A 22460-nucleotide genomic window follows, 5' to 3' on the forward strand; every position below is an offset into this window, starting at 1 on the left:
CTGCAAATGGGGAGCCTGGAAAACAGGCTCTGTGCCCACTCGCCCCTTGATGGCTGCCATCCTGGACCTCCAACGCAGAGGCCTGTGGTGCTGCTGCAGACCACTTGGGGGACCCCAGAATGGGGTACCAGGGGTCACATCTCCTGGGCAAGAGGCTAAGAAAGCAACAGTGGGGACCCAGGACCCCCAAATCCTTGGGCCAGGAGCCAGCTGTACGTACAGGCTTTCGGCAGAGCCGTGCGTGGAGGATGAGCGGCCACCCCAGCCAAGGCTCCTACTCCACGGCTTTGGCCCCTGGAGCCTGGGAGGAGCCCCTGGCCCCGGAAAACAGGGCCACAATCAATAATTTGTGAGCCTCAATCAACAATCCAGTAAACTGGCTTTTGGTGAATCAGCCTGTTAGTGAATTTGGTCATTTGGTGAATGGGTTTTTGAAGAGCTGATTTTTGGAGAAATGAGCGAGCACCCCCCAGGGCCCGTCTCACAGTCTCGTAGACACAGTTAGGGCGGAAAGTTTAAAGAGAGAAGCTCAGCTCAGCCTCTAGGTTGAGGTGGAGCTTAAAACTGATATGATGTGGGTGGGCAGAGTTTTCCCGCGGCCTCTGTGCCCCCCAGTCGTCCACGGCCCGGAACTCGGCGGTCAAAACGTGCAGCAGAGAAGTGCCCCTGGGAAGTGAGGGGAGTGCAGGTGTTGGGAGAAAGAAGAAAGGGAGAAACTGCTTTGATCTGCTGGTGGGAGTGGGAGGGCTCAGACAGAACATTCTGTGCCGCTCGCATCGCGTGGGCATGTGGGCGAGTCGCCTGTGCGCGTCTCCATGCGCTGCTCCCTTTGCTTGCCGGGACCGTCATTATCGGATTATCCTTATGGCTGCCCAAGTCTCCCGGAGGGAAAGCCTCCTCTGGTCAGACGGGCCTGGCGGGCTTGTCCAGGCTCTCTGACCGCCCTCTGCATTTGTCAGCTCCCTCGGGTCCGCCTCAGTGTCTAATCAGAGCCTGTCGGTCCTGCTGTTTCTTCATTCGCTGTTCACAGCGTGCTCTGCTCTCCACCTACCACTTCTATTCTATTTGCCCTGGGTTTTGTTGCTGTCATTCTTTTGCAAGAGTATGCTTTCTGCTCCCGAGATGCCCACCTTTCCCACGCACTTCTCCTCTAATTAAACGCACTTCAGAGACACGTTCCAGTTGAAAATTTTTCCCTTTGTCCAGCTGTTGGGTTGGCTCAGGGCCTGCACCCCTTCACCTGCCGCACACCCAGGGATGACGATGGCTTTCTCCTTTCCTCTTCTTTCTCTTCTGTAAAGTGATGGGTGGATTGAAATATCTTTCCATTCTCTTTTTTGTTTTTAAACACCTTTACTGAAGTATAATTGACTGTAACCATATCACCTTGAGTAGGATATGGGGAGACCACACGCAGAGCAAGAGAGAGCAATCAGAAAATTTACTGTTTTGTTATGCTCACTGCTCCCTGGGGAGGACACACAACACCATGCAGGGCCACACGGAAGCACTAGGGTGGCTCAGGAGGCAGAGGGGGAGGGGAGCTGGGGACAGGAGCCTTCATGGTGGTTTCTGCAGGAAGGGACAGGTGAGGGGGGGTAAACAGCCTTAGGATTGGCCAGTTTGAATAGTTCAGGGAGCTCTGGGGCAGAGGGTGTCCCTGGTTGTTTAGTACCTGGTCCTGGGGTGATTAGGGTGGGCGGATGGTGGCCTGGAGTGTGAGAGTCTGATAAGGGAGGTGTTGTGGGTGTGGACTTAATTAGCTCAAGAAGGGGGATGGACTGACCTCTAGCCATGACCTCAAAACTGGGTCAAGACAGAATTTTAAAAAATTGTGTTATGTTGACGTAAAATAAACTGCAAGTACTTAATGCGTACAGTTTGATGATTTTTGACATATGTGAGCACCTGTGAAACCATCACCACAATCAAGATAGTGAACATATCCATCACCTCCAAAGGTTTCCTTGTGCCCTTTGGAATCCTCCCTCCCCAAACAACCCCTGATCTGCTTTTGTCCCCATAGAGGAGTTTGCAATTTCTAGAAATTTGCAAAAATGGAATCATACAGTATGTACTCTCTTTTGTCTGATTTCTTTCACTCAACATTATGATTTTGAGATTCAGCTGTACGTTTTTCCTCTGTCACTCACAGCATACAAGAGCTCTACCTGTACCACATGCTACGCCAGCACTTGGCATGTCAGTCTTTTAAAGTTTATTCATTCAGGCGGTTGTGTGGTAGTATCTTATTAAATTTTAATATGCATTTGCCTAATGATGTTTCATGGTGAGCATCTTTTCATAAGCTTATTTGCTATCTGTAGATCTTTGGTGAAGCATGTGTTCAAATCTTTTGGGCATTTTTTAACCAGTTTAATGGAATTCTTACTGTTGAGCGGTAAGAGTTCTTTATGTAATCTAGATACAAGTCCTTTGTTGCATATATGTTTTGTAAATATTTTCTCATCATCTATGTCTTACTTTTTTACTTTCATATTCATTTCCTTTTGAAGGGCAAAATTTTAATTTTGATAAAGTCAAATTTATTTGGTTTGACTTTTACACTTTGTGCCCTTTGTTTTGTATTTAAGAAATCCTTCTGAAACCCAGGTCAGTAAGATTTTCTGTTCTGTTTTCTTCTAGAAATTTTATAGTTTTGACTCTTAAACTTAGGTCTATGATCTATTTCCAGATAATTTTTGCATGTGGTGCCAGGTAAGGGTCCAGACTGATTCTTTTGCAAATGGATACTGAATTGTCTAAAATCATTTGTTGAACATATTATTCTTTCCCCACTGAATTGCCTCAGTACTGTTGTCAAAAATTGATTGATCATATATATGTGGCTCTAGTCCTGAATTCTTCTGTTCTGTTCATCAGTTTGTCTACCTTTACGCTAAAACCACAGCGTCTTGTTTATTGTGGCTTTATAATGAGGCTTGAAATCAGGTAGAGTTAGTCTTCTAACTTTGTTCTTCCTTTTCAAGTTGTTTTGGCTGTCCTACATCATATTCCTTGGAGCTGTGCCCATACCACACTGTTTTAATTACTGAGGGGCTGTAATATGTCTTCATGTTTATCAGGACTAGTTCCCTCAGGAGAGCCTGAGAGGGCAGGCCCCCCACCTCCGTCTCCCAGCTCACACTTTGCCTGGATTCTCCTGTCCTGCAGGGGCTTAGGATAGAGTAGAGCATGTAGGGGAGAGAAGGCAAGAAGTGGCCTGCCCTGTCCTCACTGGGAGTTTTGGACCAAAATGTGCCTGCTAAGTCGTAGAGGAGCCAGATGGAAAGTCATGGTGAGATTCTGCCTGGAGCTCTCCAGGTCTGAACACTTCAGACATAAAGACCTTTGTTTTGAGAATGATGGTGAATCTCAGGGGGAAACGGTAGGAGAAGTTCTCATGGCTTTTCTTTGAAATTCTTTCGCAGCAGCATGACAGGATTTGTATAAAGAGTTTACTGGCAGGTTCTTCAGGAGAAAGCAAGACCAGGTTGTTATTTCAGGCTGCCATTGACCTCACAGATATGTGGTGTCTTTTCTTCAAGGATTACAAAATGCTTTACAAATGTTAAATTGCCAGACAATCGTTAATCCTTCCAGCTTCCCTGTGAAATGGAGAATACAGTTGAGTGGTTGAGATGAATGCAAATGGCCTCCCACTTGTGCTCACCCAGCCTGAGCAGTGAACGATGGAGGAACTCCTCCTTACGTGCTAGGGGGATGTTGATGGGTGCCCAGAGCTCCTGTCCACGGAACACCCGCCATTCACATGCTTCTGCACGTTGGCTATCCCACTGGCTCTTACTAACAGCCACACAGATGTTTCTCTGACAAACTTACACATCTTTTAGGAAAGAAATCCTGCAACTGCTCTAGGTAATCCTGTTCAGATAGACATATGTGTACTTTTTTCTATAAAATCTCCTTTCCCTTTATGTACAAATATGCACATTGACACATTGTTCTTCAGGAGACAGGAGGAGTAATTGAATCATTTTCTTTATAGAAACCATAGAATTTTAGGGCAAGAAGGGGAATTTTCTCCCTGTTGACTTGTCTCCAAGTCATCTCCCTGTTTTTGTTTTATCTCTGAGGCCATTGACACACAGAAAGCTGAGTGACACCTGTAGTCCATAGAGAGGGCAGAGCCAGGCCTAGAACCCAGCTCCCTGGCCTCCCTGTTTAGTGCTCTGTCCACTGGGGTGGAGTATACACAACACACGTGCGCTACCTCCCCACTCTCACGTCTGTGGCAGACATCCACAATCAAGGCCGGCGTGGGTCCCATTGAACCTCACCATCTTTCCACCAGGGATCCAGGTAGTGCTTCTCTCAGTGGGAATTGGCACAGGGAGCGTGGTTATGGTGAGCACAGACCTTAGAGCCAGGCAGGCCGAGAGTGAATCCTTTGTCCGTTCATTAATTGCTGGGAGCTTAGACAAACTACTCAATCTTTCTGAGCCTCAGTTTCCTCATTTATAAAATGGGAACAGTAGTCATCCTTCCCCCACTTGTCTGAGATGAGGATTAACTGTGTTGAATCACGTGAAACAGCATACTTCTGGAGGTGCTCATCACTCGTGGGCTGTGATTTTGGTGACCACAATCGTAATGGTAACGAGGACTCTTTTGTGCCACCCTGCTCTGCCGAACTCCCATGACTGCTCTGAAATCAAATGGGTAATGCATCCCCTCATCCATCCTCATACATGCACCTGAGGGTGGTGCAGCCTTGCTCTTTCATCCTGTCTCTGCTTCCCTCAGCCACTGGTGTGCCCCACTGCGGGTTGAGACTGAATCTGGACCCTATCATCCTGATCAGTCTGGAGCTGTGTTATGGCTTGCATTGTGTCCCCTCAAAATGCATATGTTCGAGTCCCAACTTCCATGACCTTAGAATGTAATCTGATTTGGAATCAGGGCCCTTGCAATGTAATTGAGTTAATGTGAGGTCATACTGGAGTAGAGTGGGCCCTAAATCCAACATGACTTTATAAAGATATTTTCTTATAACAAGGGGACATTTGGACACAAACATGCACACAGGAAGAATGCCATGTGAAGACTGGAGTTATACTGCCACAAGCCAAAGACTACCAGAGCCAGAAGAAAGGCGTGGACAGATCCTTCTCTGGTACCTCAGAGGGAGCATGACCCTGCCCGTACCTTGACATTGGACTTCTAGCCACCAGAACTCGGTTTGTGGTATTTTGTTATGGCAGCGCTAGGGAACTAACATGGGCTGTAAATGAATTCACTCCTCTGAGCCCAGTTTCCGGGGGCTCAGTGACAATAACTGGGCTCCCTGAGTTGCCCCCAGGTGTCTCCCACCACCAGGAAGCCCACGGTTTAGAGCCTGGGGAGAATCCTCAGAACCCCATGTTGACGTTTTCTGAACTCATTGAGTACAGTATGGTCCTCTAATGTCCCCTTTAAGATGGAGGCTGCACCTGTCTCAAGCTTAAAAGGACTCTCGCTGAAACCAGATCCTGCTTGGGCCTTAAAGGCCCAGAAGGCGGGACGTCTTAGATGGATAGATCTGAACCATGGCAGCCTGCCGCTGGGCTCCTGAGAGCTCAGCCTCTGCCTGGCTTCCAGACACTACCGTCTGCCCTCTACCGCCACCCTACCATCAGACTTGTGTATTGACCGACTCAGGAATTAGAACCGAGCCTGCTGTGCCCTTTTGGGCACTGCTGGGACCACATGGTTGCTGTCTCTTGGCCCAGCAGTGTCACGTCTGCCAGGCTCCAGGCCCCTTCCTGAGCTCTGATTCTGTTGCTGAGCAACCTTTGGTGGCTCCCTCTGGAGTTTCTGGAGGTAGGACAATTATGACCTCAGATGAACCAAATAGCCTACCTAAGAATTCAGTCTTTTGTTTTTTTTTAAGATTGGCACCTGAGCTAACATCTGTTGCCAATCTTCTGTCCTTTTTTTTTTTGCTGCTTCTTCTCCCCAAAGCCCCCCAGTATTTAGTTGCATATTCTAGTTGTAGGTCCCTCTGGTTCTTCTCTGTGGGAACGGCCTCAACATGGCCCAATGAGTGGTGCCATGTTGGTGCCCAGCATCCAAACCGGTGAAACCCGGGGCCACCAAGCGGAGCACGAACTTAACCACTCGGCCACGGGGCTGGCCCCTGGATATCTTTTTATTCTTAAAAATGGCCATTGTAGAAAAATCAGGGGAGTATAAAGAAAAAATAATAACTTCTAATCACATGACTTAGAGACATGCACTATTAATATATTGGTTTACGTTCTTTTAGCCTTTTTTTCTCACTTCATTCTTTCTTTGTTTAATTACTTAATTTTTGTTTTATCAAAGTACCGAGCACAGAATTTTAAAAGAATCAAATAGTTCTAAAAGGCTTGTGACAATGCAGTGCTTCCCCGTGCCGCTCTTCCCCCAATTCCCACTCCGGAGACCCTCATTTTCAATTGTTTTATCTATTTCTTCTGGCCTCTGCACATCTATTTCCAAAATTTAGACATTGTCTATTGACTGCCTATTGTGGCAAACAAAGATTTATCTTTCTTACGATGAATTTATCTTTGAGTTCCCTCCCCCACCCCCCACCTAGTCCTCTAATTTGGCAGAAACAATATTGAGAATACACGTAGTGGGGCCAGCCCTGTGGCACAGCGGTTAAGTTCGCACATTCAGCTTCTCAGTGGCCTAGGGTTTGCCAGTTCGGATCCCGGGTGTGGACGTGGCACCGCTTGGCAAAAGCCATGCTGTGGTAGGCGTCCCACGTATAAAGTTGAGGAAGATGGGCACAGATGTTAGCTCAGGGCCAGTCTTCCTCAGCAAAAAGAGGAGGATTGGCATTAGTTAGCTCAGGGCTAATCTTCCTCAAAAAAAAAAAAAAAAAAGAATACACATAGAGATAATTTTCACTGCTTCAAGTTGTAGTGTACCATGATCATATCTTCTCTTTTCCCTGAAAATAAGAGTTGCCTATGTCTTTATTTGCTTAATTTTCTTTGCGTTCATTACCACTTCTTCCCCTACATCTCAACATCTCATAGCCTCATGGTGCTATTTTCCTCAAGGCAGTTCACATCAAATAATCGATTGGTTCCATTTTTACTTCCAAAGGATCCTGCAGAGACCTCCCTCCCCTCTGCCAGGTGGGCTGCCCTCGGGGCCGCTGTGCAGTTGTGATCCTGGGGTTTGCCTTGCTCTCCTTGGAATTCCCATGGTCTTTTTCCTGTGTTGCATCCCTGCTTTCTTGGATGTTATGCCTTCCTCTTTCTTGTTGCACAAGTTATGTTGTTGTCAACATTAATGTTCATGTTTTTTAATGTAAATTTGTGTGCATTTGTATTGGGCAAATATGTAGGAATGGGATTCGTCTGTCTTGGCATGTTTTTTCAGCTTTACTTGGCACTGCGTTTTCCAGAATGAACGCACCAACTGCTGCTCTCACCAGCAATTCCAGTTGTGCCACATTCCCAGCCCTACCTGATATTGTCCATTTTTAAATTTGAGCCATTCTAATGGATGCGTGTTGGTATTTCATTGTGTTTTTAATTTACATATACTTAATGACTAACTTAATGATGTTAAATATCTTTGGGTCATTTGTATATTTTCTTTCATGGAGTGCCTATTTGAGTTATCGCCCATTTTTTTTTATTGGGTTATCTGTCTTTTTCTTATTGATTTGCAATAGATCATTTTATTCTAGATATGAATCTTTTATCAAATATATGGTTTCTAATATTTTCTTTCTTTTGATGATGTGCTTTTTCTCAATGTGAGGAAATTCTTAGCTTTTCCAATTCATCAATCTTTTCCTTTAGGGTTGATTTTTAAAATGTACTGTGTAAGAAATCTTTGCCTACTCAAGAGTCATGAAGATACTTTCCTGTTTTGTTAAGAAGTTTTATTGTGTTACCTTTCATACTTAGATTTTCAAAAGTCCTTCTGGACTAAGTTTTTGTGTATGGTGTGAAGTAGTGGCCAGGATTTATTTATTTTTCCATAAAAGATAGCCAATTGTGCCAGCACCATTTATTAAAAAGACCATTCTTTCCCTATCTGTTTCTGAACTCTATACTATCCCATCGGTCTATTTGTCTAGCCTTTCAAGAATATCATGTTATTTTAATTATTGTAGTTTTATAATAGACCTTGATATACGTTGGTGTGTGTCTTCTGTTTTTAAGATTGTCTTGGTAATTATAGGCCCTTACATTTCCACATGTATTTAGAATCAGCTTATCTTTCCACAGTAAACCAAACCCAAACCAAAACAAAACAACAAAATCCTGCTGAGATTTTGATTTGGATCTCATTGAATTCGAGTTCAATTTGGTGCTAATGATGTATTTACAATATTTTTCTTTCATTCCATGAACATGGAAGTTTTCTCTATTTATTTAGGCTTTTAAAATTGTGTCTCTAAAATATTTTGTAGTTCTCTGCATAGAAGTCTTATAAATCTTTTTTTAGATTTATTCTACATATTTATTTTTTCTGATGCTATTTATATAGTATTTCTAAAACGTCATTTTCTTTTTTTAAAAATTGAGGTATAACTGACACATAACATTATATTAGTTTTGGAGGTACAACATAATGATTGATATTTGTATTTATTGTGAAATGATCACCCAATAAGTTTTGTTAACATCCATCACCACACAGTTACAAATTCTTTTTCCTTGTGATGAGAACTTTCAAAATCTCTTTTAACAACTTTCAAATATGCAGTACAGTAATATTAACTCTAATCACCATGCTGTACATGACACCCCCAGGACTCAGTCATTTTATAAGTGGAAGTCTGTAACTTTCGACCCCCTTCATCCATTTCGTCCACCCCCCACCTCCCACCTCTGGCAACCACCAATCTGTTCTTTCTATCTATGAGCTTGGTTGCTTTTTGTTTTCTTTTTTTAGATTCCACATATAAATGAGATCATATGGTATTTGTCTTTCTCTGTCTGACTTATTTCACTTAGCATAATGCCCTCAAGGTCCATCCCTGTTGTTGCTAATGGCAAGATTTTTTCTTTTTTATGGCTAAATAATATTCCATTGTATATATATACCACAATTTCTTTATCCATTCATCCATCAATGGACACACAGGTTGTTTCTGTATCTTGGCTATTGTAAATAATGCTGCAATGAACATAGGAGTGTACATATCTTTTTAAGTTAATGTTTTCATTTTCTTCTGATAAATAACTACAAGTGGAATTGCTGAATCATATGGCAGTGCTATTTTTACTTTTTGAGGAAACCTCATACTGTTTCTGTAGAGGCTGTGCCAATTTACATTACCATCAACAGCGCACAAGGGTTCCCTTTTCTCCAAATCCTCACCAACACTTGTTATTTCTTGTCTTTTTGATGATAGCCATTCTTTTTTTTTTTTCTCCCCAAAGCCCCAGCACATAGTTGTATACCTTCTAGTTCTTCTATGTGAGCCATTGCCACAGCATGGCAACTGACAGAAAGTTGATATTGTTCCACGACTGGGAAATGGACCCAGAATACTGAAGTGGTGAGAGTGTGACCTTTAACCTCTAGGCCAATGATAGACATTCTGACAGATGTGAGATGATACCTCATTGTGGTTTTGATTTGCATTTCCCGGATGATTAGTGATGTTGAGCACATTTTCATGTACCTGTTTCCCATCTGTATACCTTCTTTGGAAAAATGTCTATTCAGATTAAAATGTCATTTTCTAATATCTATTTGGTAGTATATAGAAATCAACTTAATTTTTGCATATTGGGCCTTATTTCCAACATTACTAAATTTACTTCTTTATTCTGATAATTTATCTGTAAAGTTTTCTTTTTGGATTTTGTACGTATGCAAACTTGTTGTCTGCAAGTAACGAGAGTTTTATTTCTTCCTTTTCAACCTTATACCCTCCACCCCTTCTTTCTTGCCTATTGCAAGACCTTCTCGCAAGCTAAGACCTATCAGTACAACGTTGAACAAAAGTGGTGATAGCTGACGTCTTTGTCTCATTCTTTCTCTCAGGATGGGGGAGGTGAGAAGTCAACATTTTACAATTAAACATGATGTTTGCTGTAGTATTTTCTAAATTTTCTATACTATATTAAGGAAATTACTTTCTTTCCTAGTTTGCTAGGACTTATTTGTTTAGGAAGATTAGCCCTGAGCTAACTACTGCCAATCCTCCTCTTTTTGCTGAGGAAGCCCGGCCCAGAGCTAACATTCGTGCCCATCCTCTTCCACTTTCCATGTGGGACTCCTACCATAGCAGGGCGTGCCAAGCGGTGCCATGACCACACCGGGGATCCAAATCAGTGAACCCCAGGCCGCCAAGAAGCGGAACGTAAGAACTTAACTGCTGCGCCACTGGGCCAGCCCCACTAGGACTTATTTTTAATCTTAAGTGGGCATTGAATTTTATCATGTTTTTTCATCATTTATTGGGATGATCATATGATTTTTCTATCTTACTCTGTTAATGTGCTCAATTATATTAATTTTCAAATGTTAAGCCAACATTACCTTCCTGGAATAAAACCTACTAGCTTGTGATGTATTATTCTTTTTATATGTCACTAGATTCATTTTGCTAATGTTTTATTGAGGAATTTTAATCTGTGTTCATGAGAGAGTTTGGCCTGTAATTTTACTTTCTATGTCCTTGTCAGATTTTGATATCAAGATTATGGTGTATTAGTAGAACGACTTGAGAAGTGTTTCCTCTTCTTCTATTCTCTCCTAGAATTTGCATATGATTGGCAATATTTCGTCCTAAACAGTCTAGAAGATTTCACTGATGGATTTTCTGAAGTTTTCATTTTCATTATATTCTATAATTGGTGGGTACAGTGTTCTAGCTATGCCAATTAGGGCAAGTTAATTATTTGTGTTGTTCAAAGTATCTATATTTTTACTGATTTTTATTTTTGTCTTTCATGTTCTATTAGTTATTGAGAGAGGTGTGTTAAAATCTCCTACTATGATGGTACATTTGTCTATTTCTTCTTAGTTTTGTCAATCTCTGCTTTATGTATTTTGAAGCAATGTTATTAGATGCATATGGATTTAGAATTGTGATATCTTCCTAGTGGCATGATCACTTCATCATGGTGTTGTGACCCTCTTCATCTCTTGTGGTCCTTCTTGTCATAAAATCTACTTTGCTTGATTATAGAATAGCTACGGGGCTCTCTTGAAAATAGTATGTAGCTATGTTTTGTTTGTTTTTTGCTTTTTATGCAGTCTGATTATCTTAGTCTATTAATTGAAGTTTAATGGAGATATATTTGGGCTTCTATTTGCCACATACTATTTGTTTTCTATTTGACCCACCTATTTTGAACTCCTTTTTCCCTTGCTTTCTTTTGGATTAATCTTTTTTTTATTACTCTATTAAAAAGTTCAATTTGGGGGCCAGCCCAGTGGTTCAGTGGTTAAGTTCACACCTTCCGCTTCTCGGTGGCCCGGGGTTCGCCAGTTCGGATCCTGGGTGCAGACATGGCACCGCTTGGCATGCCATGCTGTGGTAGGCATCCCACATATAAAGTAGAGGAAGATGGGCACAGATGTTAGCTCAGAGCCAGGCTTCCTCAGCAAAAAAGAGGAGGACTGGAAGTAGTTACCTCAGGGCTAATCTTCCTCAGGAGAAAAAAAAAGTTCAATTTGTTAGTTAAACATCTTCTTTTAGTACCTATCCCAGAGGTTATAATAATCATCTATGACCAATCACAGTCAAATTCTTTTACTACTTCCCTGTTAAAGCTGGGACTTTAGAATGGTTTGTCTCCATTTATTCCCCCTCTTCCTTTTTGTTCTCTTGAATTTTAATTCGAGATATATTTAAAACTTCACAAGACATAACCACTATTGTTTTGTATGGTCAATATTCATGTATATTTTAAATATATGCCCTTTCTAGTGCTCTTCATTCTTTCCCTCATTTTTGCACTTATATCTGGGATCATTTTCCTTCTGCCTAAAGAAGTCCTTTTAGTGTTTCTTTTTAGTGCAGGCTACCTCGTGATGAATTATCTCAATTTATGTATTTTGCTGTTATTTTTTAAGGATATTTTTGCTGAGTATGTGAAGGAGTAAGAAATTCACTCTCCCTCTAGTGTGAGGAGTTGCATAATAAAAACACAGATAACAGAGCGTCATGAAGAATCAGCCCCTTTCAGTGAGCCATGCCTGTTGTCCCCATCCTTGTGGGAATTTAAAAACTCTTCTTCACTATTAATTTACTGAGATTTTAGAAAGACTGAAATGATATGTCCAATCTCCCATGTTAACCCAGAATTCTTATTTTACTTTTTTCTTGAGATTTTTATCCACCAATTTTTTTGCTGATGCATTCTAAATGTGAAGTTCTATCTATATTACTTTTGTCCTGCTGTGTTAAAAATTGCCACAAATATAGCAGCTTAAAAGAACATATGTTTATCAACTCAGTTTCTGCGGGTCAGGAATCTGGGCGTGGCTTAACTGGGTCTTCTGCTCAGGGTGTTGGCCAGGCTGTGTTCTCATCTGCAGTTTGGTGTTCTCTTTCAAGATCACATGGTTGTCGGCAGAATTCGGTTCCTCATAGTTGTAGAACTGAGGGTCTCAGCTACCAGAGACTGCCTGCATTTCCCTGCCATGTGGTTCTCGCCACAGGCCGCTTACAACAGGGCTGTTTGCTTCTTTGAGGCCAGCAAAAACTCTCTCTCATCTACTAAGAGTCTTATATAACATAATATACTCACGAGAATACTATCCTATTGTATTTGCCAAGAGCATAACTTACTCTAGGAGGTAACATCCTATCATCTTTGCCACATAATGCAATCCACTCAAAGGAGGGCCATCCCATCCACCTTTGCCATGTTCCACTGGTTAAAAGCAAGTCAAATGTCTGCACTTAAGGACAGGGGTTTACACAAGGAATGTGACTCATTAGGGGTCACCCTAGGGTGTGTCTGTTACACAATCTATACAGCATAATGCTCTGTTTCTTTCCTACAATGAAAGAAATGCTTGAATTCCCTTTATTTTGATGTTTTTAACACTTTTTTCTCCTCTGTGTCTTTTTGCTTACCCATCTTTCTCACAGATAATGCAGACAATTCATGTTACAAGTGAGAAATCTGAAGCTCAAAGGTGAAATTATTTACACCCCTTTCTCAGTCTCTTTCCCTAATTTCTATAAATCAAAATTTTATGATGAAAGCCCTTATAAATAATAAATTTATACAAATAAAACATGTTTAGTGTAGAAAAGGTGGAAAGCACAAGTAAGCATAAACAAAATAAAAATCCTCTGGGATCATGGAATTTTGATGTCAGCTATTTCTAAATCAGCCAGTGTACTCATACTAATGAAAATGAATTCTTGTCCTGGACAAGATTCATAGCATCATTGATGTGGCACCCAGTAAACCCTAGTGCATTATTTCAGCAACTTGCTAATTAAGAAAACACCACTGTGGATGGGTAGTATTTCTTGGGAACCCTGACCATAACAAATGGGAAGTAATTTTTACCCTGGGGATCCTGGAATATCCCAGAAATGGAGTTGTTTAGGCGACTTTCATTTTCACCCATAACCAGGTCTATCCTCTTTCTGTTGAACATGTGTGGGTTTCTCCACTGGGAGTGATTTGGCACACCCAGGGGACATTTGGTTGTTGTGAGGTGGGGAGCAGAGAGGAGGGGAGAAAGATGCTACTGGCTTCTAGTAGGCAGAGGCCAGGGATATTGCTAAATACCCTACAAGGTACAGGACAGCCCCCACAGCAAAGAAGTAGCCAGCCCAGTGTCAATAGTGCCAAGGTTGAGAAGCCCCAGTGTTCTCCTTCCTTTGCAGTGAAGTGACCAAGTCCATGATGTGTCTAAAACTTGAGGGCATGGTTTCTGCCACACCTCCTTATGTCACCAACTTTGCTTCCCTGAGGCAACCAAACATTATTCACAGAACACCAACAACCTGGTTGTCATTTCTGTCATATCTTGGGGCAAGGTCTAGCTGGATATCTGTCTAAGCAGGGGGGCGATGACTAGGAGAATCCAGAATCCAATATTTGGTCCTGTCTTTGCCCTCTGGGGTACTGCAGGCACTGAGAGGACATAAGCAGCTATGGGCTTTGGGAGAAAATCCTACTGCAGAAATAGGGCAGCCATTGAAAGTGTGGAGACAGAACGCATCCTGAAGGCTCTTACACAATATAAGGTGGACAGAACAGGGCCGTGGGGCGTCCAGGAGAAGGGAATATTCAGAAGCCTGAGGGCAACAAGAAGGGAAGGGCCATATTCACAATAGCTAATGTTTAATAATAGCCGATACTTAACGAGTCCCTCAGTGGCAGGCAATTCACTAATATGCACTTTTCATCCCTTCTCTCCTTACTCCTCACAACAACTCTATGAAATAACTACTATTATTATCTCTGCCGAAGCGAAGAAACTGAGGCTCAGAAAAGTGAAGTAACCTGTCGAAGTCATGGAACCTGTAAGTAGGAAAAGGAACTAAGATGAAAACACACAGTTTCTCTCCCAAGCGTCGGCTCCTGAGCAGATGAGGAGCCCCAATACCGTGGGCGGCTGGCCCCTGGGCACCAGGCAGGGGCTCCCTCACCAACTGGGCAGCTTGCAGGTTTGGGTGGGAGGTGGGGCCATGGCACAGCTAGGTGGGCCTGATGCTGACTCCCACGGTGCCGTCTCCGCTGTCTCTGAGCTCAGAGAAGCCCTGCACTGTTAGGGGAACAAAACGGGGTGACGTGGGAGGAAGGCGGAGGATTAAGGCCGGAACGGACAGTGTCAGCACTCCTGGTCGTCAGGTCCTGTGTTCCGAATCTGACTTTCCCTATACGGAGGGTCTGGGCAGCTCCAGCCCCTGGGCCTAGAGGAAACCCAGCAGCCACTCCGCCTGCTGCGTAAGAGGATGCGCCCGCTGATCAAGATGCCGTTACCAACGCTGCCCTCAGCCAAACTGAGACACACCCCTGTGGTCTCTTCATCTCTTTCTAGAGAATTCTTTTTTTATTTCCCCTCCAATACACACTCTCAAAATCAAAGACACAAAATGATAAAAACTTGAGGCCTCAGGTTAGAACTGTGATCTTTGCGAATGCTCTGTCCTATAGAGCAGTTTGGTGCAACGAAGAGGACACTGGCTTCAGAGAAAGACAGACTTTAAATTCAGCTCTGCTCCCTAGTACCCACGGGGACCTGACCAAGCTCTGTAACCCCTTGGCATCAGTCTACTTATCTGTAAAATAGGGGTGAGAATCATTACAATAATAATAAGTGCATAATTGTATGCATGAAATTATAAAACATAAAATAATATAATACATATAATATAATAAAATACAATAATATAATAAAATAATATACAAAAATATAAATACGATTACAGTATAAATATAGTTTTTAAATGCAATGATAAAATGTTATATAATATATGATTATATATAAATAAATATAAATGAAATAATTTCTGAGAAGAGTTATATTAGCTACTATCATTTGACTATTTATTAATGAAATGTTATTCTAAGTCACAAGGTTGGCTAGTCCTGAGCTTAGCAAATCAACCTGATTCAGCTTGATCACATTTGGGGAAAAAGAAAGATCCATGACAAAGTTCAGGAGATGCACATCAGGGACCATTGCAGGTTTCGCTGATGTCCTCGAGCGTGGGACTAGCTGGGTGCAGGGAAATCCCCAGGGAGGGGATGTCTAGGGTAACTCTTCTCCATGCTCCAAAGCCACTTCTTCTGACTTAGTGATACTTTATTTTCAATATTTTAAATTATGAAATATTTCAAACATCTCTAAGAGTACAAAAATGATGTAACAGGCACTTACATACTCACCACTGATGTTAACTGTAGGTGAAGATTTTGCGTATTTGTTTAGGTCTTCTTAAGAAGCATTAAAACATTCCTGAACAGCTCTCTTCCCCCTTGGAGTCTCCCCTCTCCAGCCCTTCCCAGGGGTCTCCAAGATTCCCTCACACGTTTTGGCTCTTTTGTATCCACGAACAATTACAGCATGCTTAGTTTGTTTAAAAACATAAAATAGATGGTGTAATCTCAGTAGTCATTGTAAATTACCTTTTACCCCCACTCAACAGTATGCTTTTGAGATTTAACCATGTTTGTATGCATATATGCATCTCAGTCAGTTTAACTGCTGGACAGTAGTTCATATACAATTAAGCATAGTCTGTTTACATGTTCCTCCTTTTGTTAGTACTGTTGAGTCGACTCCGACTCCTAGCGACCCCCTGTACAGCAGAGAAGAACTGTGCCTGGTCTTTTGCGCCCCCTGGGCTGAAGCAGTGAGAACAGGAATCTCACCCACTGGACCACCAGGTCAGGCTCTATATTCCTCCTACGCAGGAACTTTTAGATTCTTCTTCTCATCCTCCCTCCCTCCCTCTCTCTCCCTTTATTTTTTCTTTCCCTTTTCTTTTCTTTTTTCTTCCTCTATTACAAACAGCTGTGGACATCCTTTTAGCTGTCTCCTGGCTTACATGTATGAATTTTTCTAGGGTGTACCCTTAGAAGTGGAATTGCTTGGTTATAGAGCTTGCCCATCTTTACCCTGCTATTGCAAAATTGCTTTCCCAAGGGATCATTTCCGTTCACTCTCCCATCAACCATGCAAGAAGTTCCCGCTTCTCCACATCCTTGCTAACACTGGTGTTGTCAGACATAAGTTTGGCCCATCTGATGGGTGTGACATATCATCTTATTGTTTTAATTTGCATTTCCCTGAATTTTATTGATTGAACATTTTTTCATATGATTTCATACTGACACTGGTTTCTTTCTCTGTGAATCCTGTTTGTATCTTTTGCTCATTTATCAACCATGCTGTCTTTCCCTTACTGATTGAAAGGGTTAAGTTTGTATATTCTAGATAATTAATCCTTTATCACATTTGTTGGATGTTAATAATGTCTGTAAATCTTTAGGTTGGCTTTTCATGCTGTTTATGGTTCCTTTATGATCCAGATGTTTTAATTTTTAAGAAAGTCAAATTTATATATATATATATTTCCTTTATGATTTGTGATTTTCACATCTTAAGAAATCGTTTCACATCCAGATGTCATAAAAATATTTGCCCATGGTTTTTACATATTTCTTCGTTCTTTTACATCTAGGTCTTTAATCCATGTGAACTCTATTTTTGTGTATGGTGTGAGTTAGGGAGCTACTTTTATCTTTTGCCACATGGATAGTTGTTTGTCCCAACATCGTTTATTGAGTAGTCTGTTTCTTCCTCATTCATCAGTAGGGTTACCTCTTTCGTGTACCAGATATACCACACACGTGGCATACCTTTTCAGCATGCTCCCGATGACTTCCAATTGCCATCATTTTATCTCTGTGTCTGAGGACTTTTGCAGAACTACAGAAGCCTGAAAGTTCTGGAGAATTAGTGGGAGCAGTTCCCAACCACAGTCTGAAAGGGCTTGGCTTACGAACGACCCAGTTCACTCCCTCCCTCCTTGGGTGAGATAATTCTGAGTCCTGATTGGACCTTTTCCCAGGGTTTCCTTGTGGGAGGTAGTTCCGTAGCCCACTGTTGTAGCTGGTTTAGCTGTGCACCCTTTACAGACTGCCTCTCTGCCTATCTCAATTCCTCATGTCTCCCAAATCAACCGCTTGCACTCCATTTCTTGTCTCAGAGCCTGCTTCTAGAGGAACTAAACTAACATGTGTGGGCCTGCTTTCAGGCTCTCTGTTCTGTCCCATGTTCTATTTGTCTGTCCTAGTCCCCCTCAACTTCTTTATTATTATTATTATTATTTAATTAATTAATTTATTTTTTGAGGAAGACTGGCTCTGAGCTAACATCTGTGCCCATCTTCCTCTACTTTATATGTGGGATGCCTGCCACAGCATGGCTTGCCAAACGATGCCATGTCCACATCTGGGATCCCAACCCGGGAAGCCCGGGCCGCCGAAGCGGAATGCGCCAACTTAACCGCTGTGCCACCAGGCCGACCCAACCACTCAACTTCTTAAAGCTGTTGAACCCATCCCCGTATCATGTAACAGGTTGACATAAGAACGGGCCTCCCAAATCCTCATGGTATCCTCAACTTTGTTGTCTGCTACATGTGCTCATCTGTCGTCCTTAGCATTCTGCTTTGACTTCGATTCTCCTGGCTCTTGCCCTGTGATTCACCTCACCTAGCTTCTTATCCTGTTACTCAGCACAGCCTCATTTCCTTGCTGTGACTTTAGACTTGCATTTTTTTTTCTTTTTTGCCGAGGAAGATTCGCCCTGAGCTAACATCTGTGCCAATCTTCCTCAACTTTGTACGTGGAAGGCTGCCACAGCATGGCTGACGACTGGTGAAGGTCTGTCTGAACCTGGGATCTGAACCCAAGAACCTGGGCCACAGAAGTAGAGCACGCCAAAGTTAACCACTATGCCATGGGGCCAGCCCCCTAGACTTGTTTTACTTAAGATAATTTGGATTTTCTTTCAGGCTATGGTCTTTGGCTTGGGGAGGTAATGCACAATCTATCATGAAAAAAATGAAACAAAACTGGCAAAGGAGAAGACTGTCGATAATTGGGAGTTATCAACATGGTGCCGCTTTGGGTCCTTCCTGGGTCTTCGTAGTGTATCTTGAAGAAAAAGTTGCAGTTTCACTGTGCAAAAATGAGTAGAATCTTGCACTGACTTCACAATTTACTTTGTTAATCTTATGCATTTTTTGCTTTTCTATCAGGCTTTGGAAGATTGTGTGTACCCTTTGTCTTCCACTCCTGTACCCCACTGAAGTGATGCGGCCTAGAACTTTCTCATCAGTCGTTCTTTAAACCAGAGCACTTGGGAACAATGTGAGCGCCAGGGGGAGGCCTCAGTCTAATTATCTCTGGTTTCTTTGGAGAAATTAGAAATTGACTTCAGAAGCTGCTGTGTATCATTTATAATCGTATGTCATTTAGACGTAATTCTTATTACACAGTGTGAGCGTAACCATTTTTAACTAATACTTTTGTTGTCTACTTAAAATCTTGAGTTTTTAAAAAAACAATACTGCTGTAATTAGTAGATGTAAATATCTGGACACTCCAGACCCTACCCCAACAATCATGGTTAAAAACCTAAAGTCTCAGGGTGAGCAAAACCAGGAAAAGAACCTCCACATGGAATTCTTAATACTTTTTATTTCTGCCTGGGAGAGCTGCACGTTACTACAATACAGGTGAAAAATCTCAAAAAGGGAAGTGACCATACAATTATAGGAAATGGTACTAATGTCAGGGCAGGGGTGTGGTCAGTGAGGGTGAGAAAAATTAAAGGTCAAAGAGAGCCACCTAATACATTCCTTGGTTAAGTTTTGAGAACACTGGAAAGTGCTCATCCTGTAAAAACTCCAACTCTGCCCAATTTCCACTTTCAGCGTTTTCTTTCTGGGCACTCCCACGTGATCCTCCTCAGCCCTGAGTGATCTGAGTTCCACCACACAGAGCACCGGAAGCGCGAGCTGCCACTCCACGCTGTGCCGAGCATCCTACAGGATTAGTCTGAAGCTGTCCTGTTAAGTGTTTTTTGTAGGTGGCGCTGTTGTTTATCTATGATAAACATTATTCTAGTGACACAGATGGGAGTTTTACTTATTTTACATATGTTTCCAAAGTTAGCTTCAGACTCTTTCTTTTTTCTTTTCTTTTCTTTTTGTTGCAAATTTTGCTGGAGTTACCATTCCACTTTGCCTGTTTTCCCACAGTTGTTTTCAGATTTTCAGATAAACGACTTTCATTTACTTCTGCTTTGAGGCTCTTAGTACAGTGTTTTAAGTGTTATTTACACCAGAACTGCCAGCTAGCTGGTGTTGCCTTTTACTGATTCACCCATAGTCTCCTTTGTGGGGGAGCTGGTGGGTTCCCCACTGCAACTCTTTGGGCCCACACGCCAGCACCAGAGTGGCGCAGCCACGGGCCCAGGCTGGATGTGCCCGAGCTGTCCTAGCTCCCTTTCCTGTTCCTGGGGCTTTAAATTACACTTTTACCCCAAGGAAAGGCCCCTGGTTCCAACCACGAGATGTGATTATTCCGGAAGGCTCTGAGGACTCCAAAGAATTGTAATTAAAAGATTCCTTTTCAGATAATTGAAAGGTGGTGGCAGAGACCCAGGAGTTAAACACTTTTTAGACCACATTTATCTGTACACAGTTTCCTCTTTAAATCTCTACGCTTTGCCCGTGAGTCCTTCTTTTCTGGATGACCGAGAGCAATTCCAGTAAGCGTCTAAAGCGGTCGGTTTGGATCCACCTGAGGATCTCTGGGAGCCATCAGTCCATCCCACGGAGCAACACGGCACCTGCTCCGTTCTGCCCCAGCGGGTCCCGCCTGTCCTGGGCCCACGTGGCCACCAGGAGCGATCGCTGCTAAATGCAGAGCTTGTACCTTTCTTGCTACCTTTTCTCCAAGGATGAGGAAGAAACTTCTCTGTGCATCCGCCCTGTTCCTGCCTCGATTGATAGCACTCGCCACACTGCTTTGTCATTACCTTGGTGTCTCCCATTTCCCCGGGCCGCACGGGCACACTCAAGGCTCACAGTGGCACCACTCTCCGTGGAATTACTGCTTCTCTAAAGCCTTCCTTATCCTCCCTTGCACCCTTGGCTCTGATTATGCTTTGCCTCTGCAGTCTTCAAAATGTTCTTGCTGTATGGTCACTGGCTTTTTGTTCCTGCCCCTCTCAGCAGCCGAAAGTGGCAGTTCTGCCACCTTCAGTCCCTGTCCAGTGTCTGGCATATAATAGGCCCTCAATAAATATGATTGGCCAAAGGAAAAAGTTCTGGTATTATCTTTGTTATTTTTTTTTCTCTTTTTTGCTCCAGATGTCACCACTGGAGTAACTGGGTCGAGGACAGACTTTCACCCCAAGTTAGTAAGTACAACTCTTCCAGGAAAATCTTAAGGGGTCAGAACAGTTCCCACAAAGTTAGTCTGTTCTTTCTCTTGTGTGGCCTTTCCCTGTAGTGACTTCCTACAGGACAAGTTTTCTCAAAGATTGCATTAGAGGATATTTAGGTAGCACCACCTGTAGTCGCTCTCAGGACTGTCCCTTCATGCCAATCTCAAGATTCTAGCCCTCAAGAATATGTTACAGGGTGGCCCCGTGGCGCAGCAGTTCAGTTTGCCAGTTCTGCTTCGGTGGCCCTAGGTTCACCTGTTTGGATCCCAGGTGCAGACCTATGCACCGCTTATCAAGCCATGCTGTGGCAGGCATCCCACATATAAAATAGAGGAAGATGGCACAGATATTAGCTCAGGGCCAATCTTCCTCAGCAAAAAGAGGAGGATTAGCTGTGGATGTTAGCTCAGGGCTAATCTTCCTCAAAAAAAAAAATAAGGACTATGTTATGCAAGCAGGTGCATGACAATGAGTGAAATATCTTCAATGAGTCCTCCCCCAACCCAAGTGTTACTAAGTGCTCATGTCTAGTAGATTCAACTTTCCTTCACTCATAAAATACAGATGCAGGAGATAGAAGAGAGAGGCCCAACCAGTCTTTGGACTCACTGGATCCCAGAGATGGATGAACTAGCCCTAGGCAGCATGCTAAGCACCAAAAAGATTATTGTAGCCGAGTCTCTGTGCGACGTGTTTTAGCATCACAGTGGGAACATCTCCTCAACAGTCAAATAATGAGATGGTAATGAAAGAGATGGAAGCTAAGAAACTAAGACAGTCAGAGTGACCATTGCAGAGAAGTTGAAGGAGGAAGCAAGAGGAAGGGTCAAAGAGAGGCAGAGTCGGTTGTGTTGAACTCTGGTATCGGGACTTGGGGTTTGAGTGTTACAGATTTTGAACCTATTCGAGGCGTATCCTGGTCAATTACTATCATGCCTAGTAAAGTGAGTTTTGATTTCTAAACTTTAGCCTCCTGACTTGCCACAGTGCTCAGGCCTCAAATGGTACATGGGGCTTAAACAGCGAGGCTTAACCGATTTGGTTTCTGCTGGTCCTCAGTCTCAGCTTGCTGTGTGGACCGCTGGAATACCACCCCAGAGCAATAACTGTGGGGGGCAGCATCAGCCCTCGTGTCAGAGTGCAGCCTGTGAATCTCGACATCACTTAAAGGCAAGTGTTCTTCCCTCCTCGGATACTTCCCCCAAATTAGGGGCATCTCTTGTGGCCCCTTGTTTGCAAATAAATGCTAACTAGTGCTCTAAGTCCCCGGTCCTTGTTCCCCCACAGAACAGGTATACCACCCGATAACCGAGTGGGCCCACAACCGCCACCAACTTTAGTTATAAAACTCTCTTCACGCCTGGATTTTGAGCTCCTGGAAAGCAGGTCCCCGGTATTATTTATCTTTGATTCCTTAGAAGCTTGCACGTTGCATGTGTATAGTTAGGTGGAAGCTTGTAAGTATTTTTTAAATGATTAATCAGAGGAGACAGAAAGACTATCTCTGTGTAGCTAGAGGGGTTTATTGAAAAGTTTGCCAT

At 42.9% G+C, this 22460-nt stretch overlaps 1 long non-coding RNA gene across 2 annotated transcripts in view; it reads left to right on the forward strand.

Moving 5' to 3' along the window:
* The window catches only part of LOC111769246 (uncharacterized), an 80606-nt gene extending 59810 nt beyond the window's left edge, over window positions 1-20796 (forward strand). The window contains exons 3-7 of one of the 2 annotated variants that reach the window (XR_011429869.1): window positions 13076-13122; window positions 14418-14470; window positions 16219-16340; window positions 18722-18833; window positions 19400-20796. This is a non-coding gene — a long non-coding RNA (uncharacterized lncRNA). The remainder of the gene's footprint in view (window positions 1-13075; window positions 13123-14417; window positions 14471-16218; window positions 16341-18721; window positions 18834-19399) is intronic. The other variant, XR_011429870.1, reaches the window with a different exon arrangement.
* Window positions 20797-22460: the final 1664 nt, after the last annotated feature.

Source organism: Equus caballus, chromosome 20 (assembly GCF_041296265.1).
Source record: "Equus caballus isolate H_3958 breed thoroughbred chromosome 20, TB-T2T, whole genome shotgun sequence".
In the NCBI taxonomy this organism is placed as follows: domain Eukaryota; kingdom Metazoa; phylum Chordata; class Mammalia; order Perissodactyla; family Equidae; genus Equus; species Equus caballus.